Source organism: Salvelinus sp. IW2-2015, unplaced genomic scaffold, assembly GCF_002910315.2.
Source record: "Salvelinus sp. IW2-2015 unplaced genomic scaffold, ASM291031v2 Un_scaffold2049, whole genome shotgun sequence".
Taxonomy (NCBI): Eukaryota; Metazoa; Chordata; class Actinopteri; order Salmoniformes; family Salmonidae; genus Salvelinus; species Salvelinus sp. IW2-2015.
In genome coordinates this window covers 119,282-127,516 of record NW_019943393.1, presented here as the reverse complement: position 1 = coordinate 127,516, position 8,235 = coordinate 119,282, and the positions used below count along the sequence as shown (strand labels likewise).

Here is an 8,235-nt window from a genome sequence, read left to right as displayed (position 1 = left end):
CGCAAACAAGTGACTGAAAGCGTACCCAAAACGAGCTTCACCAAGTTTAAATAAAAAAGAAATCAAGGCTCATCTCTGTCTGTGGGTTACAAGATGAGTTAAAGTTAGTTCCTGTGACGTTAGTTCACATCCAAGTGCCTCTCATAACAGTATTCATAACTTGGTGAGGCTGTTTTATTTCCAGTACATTTTTTAGTTTTGCTGATGCCATCATTTCCCATAATGCCTTTCTCCCTAACCGAACCCTATCTATGTTATTTATCATTGGATTGATTTTACTGTAGAGTGTCTTGCGATTTTAAATGCGCTTTAAATAACGTTTGAWTTGATTTGATCAGGCCCTGAAGAAAACTGGTCTTAATGCATCCGACCCGCGACTGAAGGACTGCATGGACAAGCTGCAACGCTCCGTAACGGAATCCTTTCATGACGTCATGATGGACCGSGAACTCTTCCACAAGTGAGTCGTCTATCTTGTCGGCTAGTTGGATCTAGCCACTCCCAAATCTCTTCAAACCCCCCTACCCCTTAACCCAAGGTATATTGCGTAGCATTGTTGAAGCTTCCATGTTGCTTACATCTACAGGTCCGCAAAATCAAAAGGTTAGGGCCAAAGGGGAGGGGTAGAGAGCGATTTGGGACCTGCTTTTAGAGCCACCCCTCGCCACCCCTCTCTTCCTCTCTCCACATCTCACAACCCCTCTCTACCCCATTCTACTAAGGCTGGGAATTGCCAGGGATCTCACGATAAGATATTATCATGATACTTAAAGGGATACTTTGGGATTTAGGCTTTTAAAAATATATGTTTTATTTATTTAACCTTTGTTAGTTAAATAATGAGGCCCTTTATCTGCTTCACCAGAGTCTGATGATCTCATGGATACCGTTTTTATGTCTCTGCGTGAGGTTGAAGGAGGTTGCTAACTAGCGCTAGCGCAATTGCTAACTAGAGTTAGCATAATGACTGGAAGTCYATGGTATCTGCTATGCTAGCAAATACCCATAGACTTCCAGTCATTGCGCTAACACTGGTTAGCATTGGGTCGCGAAACTACATCTAACTTCCTTCATRCTTGACACAGAGACATAAAAATGATGTCCATGAGTTAATCTGACTGAGGAAGTAGATCAAGGTCCTCATTGCCAAAATCCTGAAGTATCCCTTAAATTCTTGTGATTCGAAATCAAAATGTATTTGTCACTTGTGCCAGACTTTACTGTGAAATGCTTACTTACAAGCCCTTTCACAACAATGCAGAGTTATTAAAAAGTAAGGAAATTAGCAAACAAAATTAGAAAATATAAAAAAAAAAAAATAATGATTAGATACTGTAATTTTATTGCGATTTGATGTTCCAAAAATATTGCTCACTGCGTGCATTCGTAAAGTATTCAGACCCCTTGACTTTTTCCACATCTTGTTACGTTACAGCCTTATTCTAAAATGTATTAAATAAAAACATGCCCTCTTCAATCTACACACAATACCCCATAATGACAAAGTGAAAACAGGTTTTTAGAATTTGTTGCAAATGTATTAAAAATAAAAAACAGAAATACCTTATTTACATAAATATTCAGGACCGATATTGGCATATGAGGACTCGAAATTGAGCTCAGGTGCATCCCTGTTTCCATTGATCATGCCCTTGTAAAATTGTTTTCTACAACTTTGATTGGGAGTCGCCAGCTCTGTTTGGGTAAATTCAACTTGATTGAGAGCGATAGATTTGGAAAGACACAATCCTGTCTATATTAGGTCCACCATTGACAGTGCATGTCCAGAAGCAAAAAACCAAGCCAATGAGTTGTCAAAGGAATTCTGGTTTGGTAGAGCGCATGAGACAGGATATTGCTGTCGAGGGCAGCAGATCTCTATGGGAAGGGTAACCCACAAAATTTCTGCAGCATTGAGCAGTTACCGCCAAGGACACAGTGGCATCCACTCAATTCTAAAATGAAGAAGTTTGGAACCACCAAGACTCTTCCTAGGGATGGGCGCCCGGCCAAAACTGAGCAATCGGGGGAGAAGGGCCTTGCGTCATAGACGGTGACCAGAACCCGATGTCACTCTTGGACAGGATCTCCAGAGTTTCCTCTGTGGAGAACCTTCCGAAGGACAACAATTTCTGCAGGCACTCCACCAATCAGGCCTTATGATAGCGGGGTGGCCAGACTAAAGGCCACTCCTCAGTAAAAGGCACATGACATCCGCTGGGAGGTTTGCCAAAAGGCACCTAAGGACTCTCAGACCATGAGAAACACAGGTTCTCCCAAATTGAACTCGATTTTGGCCTGAATGCCAGCAGGGGAAACCTGTCACCATCCCGTACGGCGAACATGGTGGTTGCAGCATCCTTTTGGGGGATGTTTTTCAGCTGCAGGGACTGGGAGACTAGTCAGGATCGAGGGAAAGATGAATTGGAGCAAAGTACAGAGAGATCCTGATTGAAAACTTTCTCCAGAGTGCACAGCCAAAACAACGTAGAGGTGGCATCGGGACAAGTCTCTGTAAGATGTTCTTGAGTGGCCATCCAGAGCCCGGACTTGAACCAATCGAACAATCTCTAGAGAAGACCTGAAATAGCTGTGCAGCGATGCTCCCCATCCAACCTGACAGAACTTGAGAGGATCTGCAAAGAAGAATTGGGAGAAACCTCCCCAAATACAGGTGTGCCAAGCTTCTAGCGTCATACCCCAAAGACTAAGCTGTAAATGACTGCCAAAGGTGCTTCAACAAACGTACCAGTAAAAGGTGCTGAATACTTATGTAAATGTGATATTTGAGTTTGTTTTTGTGTTTATAAATTTTGCAAATAAAAAACAGTTTTTGCTTTGTCATTGTGGGGATTGTGTGTAGATCGATGGAGAAAAAAACATTGATCCATTTTAGAAATATGGCTTTAAAGTAACAAAATGTGTAAAGTGAATGGGGTCTGATAACTTTTCTGAATGCACCGTATGTCTGCTGCAGAGAAACGAGAGAGGATGAGGACAATTTGTTCTGATCAGTCATGGAAATAAAGGTGCTTGAAACATGTTGGCTATTTAAAAAGAAGAACAAACTATAGGATGATTTTTTTGCTTTTTGCGATACTTAATGTCAAAGTATCAATACAATATTCGTACAAAATATATTGCGATATGTAACTGTATACATTTCCCCCCCATCACTATTCTCCACCTCTCTGTATCCCCTCTCCACCCCGCTCTACCTCTCTCTACCTCTCTCTACCTCTCTCCACCTCTCTGTACCCCTCTCCACCCCTCTCTCCCCTCTCTACCTCTCTCTACCCCTCTCCACCTCCCTCCACCGCCCTCCTCCTCTCTCTACCTCTCTCTACCCCTCTCCACCTCCCGCCAGTCCTCTCCACCCTTCCCACCCTCTATACCGCTCTCCACCTCCCTCCACCTCTCTCCGCCTCCCTCTACCCTTCACCACCCCTCTATAACCCCTCTCCACCTCCCTCCACCCCTCTCTAACCCTTCACCACCCTCTATACCCCTCTCCACCTCCCTCCACCTCTCTTCACCTCTTCTCTACTGCTCTCTACCCTCTCCACCTCTCTCTACCCCTCTCACTTCTCTCTACCCCTCTCCACCTCTCTCTAGCTCTCTCAACTTCTCTCTACTTTTCTCTACCCCTCTCCCCAACTCTCGTTAGCTCTCTCCCATCTTTCTCTACCCCTCTCCAACTCTCTCCACCTCTCTCTACCTCTCTCTACCTCTCTCTACCCCTCTTCTCTGCCTCTCTCCATCTCTCTCTACCCCTCTTTCTCTACCCCTCTCTACCCCTCTCCACATCTCTCTACCCCTCTCTGCCTATTCTATCCACCTCTCTCTACCCCTCTCTGCCTCTCTAACACACTGTCATCACATTTCCGTCTCCTCTTACTGCAAAGTGCCATGGTAGAGACAGGCTATAAATACCCTGACCCCTTCAGCATTCCACATGATTAATCCAGGGTTTGTTGTAGGCCTATATTATACTGTATTTCTCTCTGTCTCCCTGTCGCGCACACACACAGACGGACAGACATTCAGCTCCTCTCTCGCTGTCATTTAATCTTCAATACAAAGTCATGTTTAAAAGTTCGCTAGAGACAACAGCATGTGTGCTCTCACTCGGTGCACTAGCCTACGTATTATCTGCATGTATTTGTGTGAGGGCAGTGGGTGGGTAGTCTTGTTGTGGGCTACAGGGCAGGGAATGACTCGGATTGATAGATGCCAGCTGGTTTGGACCTTGGGGCCACACACACACACACACACACGCATGCACACACATACACACAGCCAAAATGAGAGACATTTAGTCTTTATCATGCCACACCATGACTCTGATTTATAACTATGGAGTCAGGAGTTAGTGTATGTTTACTTGTTATCTTACTTATTTGATTATAATTAGATGTGTGTACTGTCGCTTTAAGAGACTGCTATCAGTTCTTTGAAAAGATACTGTTAACTTTCCCGATGATTCCTTTGAGGCAGTACTGAGTGGCACTTCCTGMGGTGCAGTTGATGGTCTGTTATCTGTCGAATGACCGTTATTCCACTGCTTCTACCGYTGTTGTTTTTGTTTCCTAATCTTGGTGCTGATAAGTGGTTTTGAATTGCTGTGGAAAATAGGGTTCGGCCGAGCTATGTGAGAATGTGCACGTTATTCTCTGTGACACACACAGCTAATTATACTCCCTGTATCCTATTAAAACACCCCCGATCAATGCCTTATTATGTCCTACCCCAACCCACCTCTCTGCTCACAGCAAAGACATATGACAGGCCTTTTCACTTTTCGCAACCTTTATTTATGAGTAACTTACTGCGTAGAATACTCAGCTAGCATATTTGGTTCCTTGGAAGTTGAGGGAAAGTAYGTTTTTGGTTTCCTATTGGTTCTGGGAACGAAACCGTACGTTTCTGGTAAAACTGAAAGTTTTGTAAACGTTCTGAGAACGGAAGTGAACATTTTGTCTGGTCTGGGAACGTACATTTTTAGGTTACCGGGGAGGTTCTGAGAACGTTTTACTATGCTTCCCTCAAAAGAGTTTTGTTGACGCTGAGAACAGAATGCATGTTCTTAAATAACATTCTTAGAACGTTCTTTGAACGATACTAATGTTTCCTTGTGGTTTTTATGGAAAGTTTTGTTAATGTTATGGGAACATTAATGTACTAGAACCAAGAGGAAACCTGTAGGAAACGTTATGCTGAAGTAGTGAAATTCCCACCTAAGAAACATATGGTTCTCAGAACGTTACGTGCTAGCTGKGTATCCTGCACATTTTCCAGAATGTTGTGGGAAGGTTGTATGCAAAATAACCATAGGACAACCACACTCTCACCAAGCTCTAATAAACATATGGTTCTCRGAACGTTATGTGCTAGCTGGGTGTAGACCCTTTAAAATGTACTCTATGAGAAGCACTGGTTTCTGTACCGACAATCATTTACTCTGAATGAGAATCCTTTCATAGTTATTAACTCTAATTCATTGCCACAGTTGAAACACTCTCCTTAATTTTGAAAAGACAGTTGAGTCTAACGGTGTAATTCAGAATGAATGTTCTAGGGCTCGGGTTCACTGACAAAGGGTATTCATTTCCTTATTGCAGTTCTAGTAAAATGTTGTTGTTGATCCTCAGGTGTGTTGGTGGGAACATAGTGCTTCTGATCCAGGCCTTCAGAAAGAAGTTCATCATCCCTGAGTTTGATTCCTTTGTAACAAAGATAGATCAAATCTACGACACCGTCCAGAAAAACCATGACGGACATGTAAGTATATTTGTTTACCGTGTACAGKAGTTTACCGTATACAGTAGTTTACCGTGAACAGTAGTTTACCGTGTACAGTAGTTTACCGTGTATAGTAGTATCTGTTTACCGTGTACAGTAGTTTATCGTGTACAGTAGTTTACCGTATACAGTAGTTTAACGTATACAGTAGTTTACCGTGAACAGTAGTTTACCGTGTACAGTAGTTTACCGTGTACAGTAGTTTACCGTGTACAGTAGTTTGTACCGGATGCAGTACAGTAGTTTACCGTTTCCATGCTGAGGCAGTTGAGTTACCGTGTACAGTAGTTTAAGCGTTTGCTAACAGTAGTTTACCGTATACAGTAGTTTACTGTGTTACAGTAGTTTTACCGTATACGTAGTTTACCAGTGTATTAGTAGTTTACCGTGTACAGTAGTTTTACCTGTACATAGCTTTACGCTATTACCGTTAGTTTTACCGTCTTTACAGTAGTTTAATGTTACGTAACCTATTACCGGTATAAGATAGTTTACGTGTACAGTAGTTTACCGTGTACAGTAGTTATCTGTTTAAACGTGTACAGTAGTATCTGTTTACGTGTAGGCAGTAGTTTACCGTGGTACAGTAGTTTATCGTGTACAGTAGATTTACCGTATACACGTAGTTTACCGTGTACAGTAGTTACCGTATATTACCGTGTTTACCGTGTATAGTAGTTTACCGTGCATACAGTAGTCTGTTTAACGTTACAGTAGTATCTGTTTAACGTGTACAGTAGTTTATCGTGTACAGTAGTTTATCGTGTTACAGTAGTTTACCGTATACAGTTAGTTTACCGTACAGAGGTAGTTATACCGTATACCGTAGTTTACCGTGTATATAGTTTACCGTGTACAGTAGTTTACCGTCTACAGTAGTTTACCGTGTACAGTAGTTTACCGTATACAGTAGTTTACCGGTTGTACAGTGAGTTTACCGTCTACAGTAGTTTAATGTGTACAGTAGTTTACCGTGTACAGTAGTTTACTCGTTATACAGTAGATTTACCGTGTACAGTAGTTTACCGTATACCATAGTTTACGTGTATAGTAGTTTACGTGGTACGTTAGTTTACCGTCTACAGTAGTTTAATGTGTACAGTAGTTTACCGTATACAGTAGTTTACCGTGTTTACTGTAGTTTACCGTGTACAGTAGTATCTGTTTAACGTGTACAGTAGTTTAACGTGTACAGTAGTTTAACGTGTACAGTAGTTTACCGTGTATAGTAGTATCTGTTTAACGTGTACAGTAGTTTAACGTGTATAGTTGTATCTGTTTAACGTATACAGTAGTATCTGTTTAACGTGTACAGTTGTATCTGTTTAACGTGTACAGTGGTATCTATTTAACGTGTACAGTAGTAACTGTTTAATGTGTACAGTATTGGCTTCATGACCTGCTTCTGATTTAATGTGATTGCTGCAGGAAGGGGTATGTCTCATGATTAACAAATTAGGGTGCGATTGTGGTAATGTACAGGAACTTATGTCCTTTTGTTCTCCCRATCTGGGATACCTCACCATCAAATGCCCGACTGCATTACCTCCTGAGATAATTTTCTTAGGTTGTTGTCACTGCCATATACAGTTGAAGTCGGAAGTTTAATACATCTTAGATGTATTACTTTTTGTTTTTTTTGGTTACTACATGATTCCATATGTGTTATTTATGTGTTATTTCATAGTTTTAATGTCTTCACTATTATTCTACAATGTAGAAAATAGTAAAAATAAAGAAAAACCCTTGAATGAGTAGGTGTATCCAAACTTTTGACTGGTACTGTATAACCACTGCTGTACACACCATTTCTATTCATATACTGTCCATACTGTCTATACACACATATATATATATATATATATATATATACAGTGGGGAGAACAAGTATTTGATACACTGCCGATTTTTGAGGTTTTCCTACTTACAAAGCATGTAGAGGTCTGTAATTGTTATCATAGGTACACTTCAACTGTGAGAGACGGAATCTAAAACAAAAATCCAGAAAATCACATTGTATGATTTTTAAGTAATTAATTTGCATTAAAATATTTAATCCATTTTAGAATAAGGATGTATTATAACAAAATGTGGAACAATTCAAGCGGTCTGATACTTTTCCGAAGGCACTGTTTTTATTCCAGACTCAGACATTGTTAGTTCTGATATTTAAAATAAAAAATAAAATAAAAATGGGGGGGGTGGTAATTGCATTTGTAGATATTACTGCACTGTGTTGGAGCTAGAAACATGCACCTGTTCTCATGGTCTGTCTGTACTTCCTGGATCCAGGTAGCAGTCTACATTCCCCACCTGGCCAAGTTCAGTCCTGATCTCTGGGGTGTGTCTCTGTGTACTGTGGATGGACAGAGGTAAGTACAACAGTCCTGATCTCTGGGGGTGTGTCTCTGTGTACTGTGGATGGACAGAGGT

At 41.3% G+C, this 8,235-nt stretch overlaps 1 pseudogene; it reads left to right on the top strand.

Moving 5' to 3' along the window:
- Positions 1-310: 310 nt before the first annotated feature.
- Positions 311-8,235, top strand: part of LOC112072809 (glutaminase kidney isoform, mitochondrial-like) — a 25,680-nt pseudogene continuing 17,755 nt past the window's right edge.